Here is a 599-nt window from a genome sequence, read left to right on the forward strand (position 1 = left end):
CTCCCCCCCGGCAGCCCTGTCACCTGCCCAGCCTACCCGCCAGGCTCCACGCAGGCCTGTGTATGTGCGCATAGGCCCCAGAGGACCTCCAAGCTCAGGGGGGCGGGGGTCCTACCTGTGGCCCTGGCCCGGGGTGTGAGGACTGGCTGTGTCCCCTGGGGACTGGTGCCCCAGGGGTCCTGTCTTTGTTCACTGTGCCCATGGCACTCTGGGCTAGCCCGGGAGTGAGCCCAAGGGACCCCTGTTGGCACCCCTGTGAGCAGAGCCCCCCCCCCGGGGGGCCTTAGGACCACGGTCACCCCCTGCTGCCCCACCTGCTCACCTCCATGCTTGCCACCCATCTGCCATCTCTGTGCGTGCTGACCTCTGACCCCACTCCTGCCTGGCCTCTGGCAGCCATGCCCTTTGACGGGTGGGGGTCCACTTGATGCCAGGCTCAGGGCCAGGGGGAGGGAGAGAGGGGTGTCTGGCACACCGCTGGGCGGACATGGCCTTCAGTGTTCACCTGTGAGGGCAGGAGGTCTTGCCACCTGCCTCGGAGGTCAGCTTAGAGGCCTGGGTTCCCCGAGCTTCCTGCTGCGTCGCCCTAGGGCCTGCCT

The sequence above is a fragment of the Echinops telfairi genome, unplaced genomic scaffold, assembly GCF_000313985.2.
Source record: "Echinops telfairi isolate 266 unplaced genomic scaffold, ASM31398v2 ScPeMD7_37;HRSCAF=141, whole genome shotgun sequence".
NCBI lineage: Eukaryota > Metazoa > Chordata > Mammalia > Afrosoricida > Tenrecidae > Echinops > Echinops telfairi.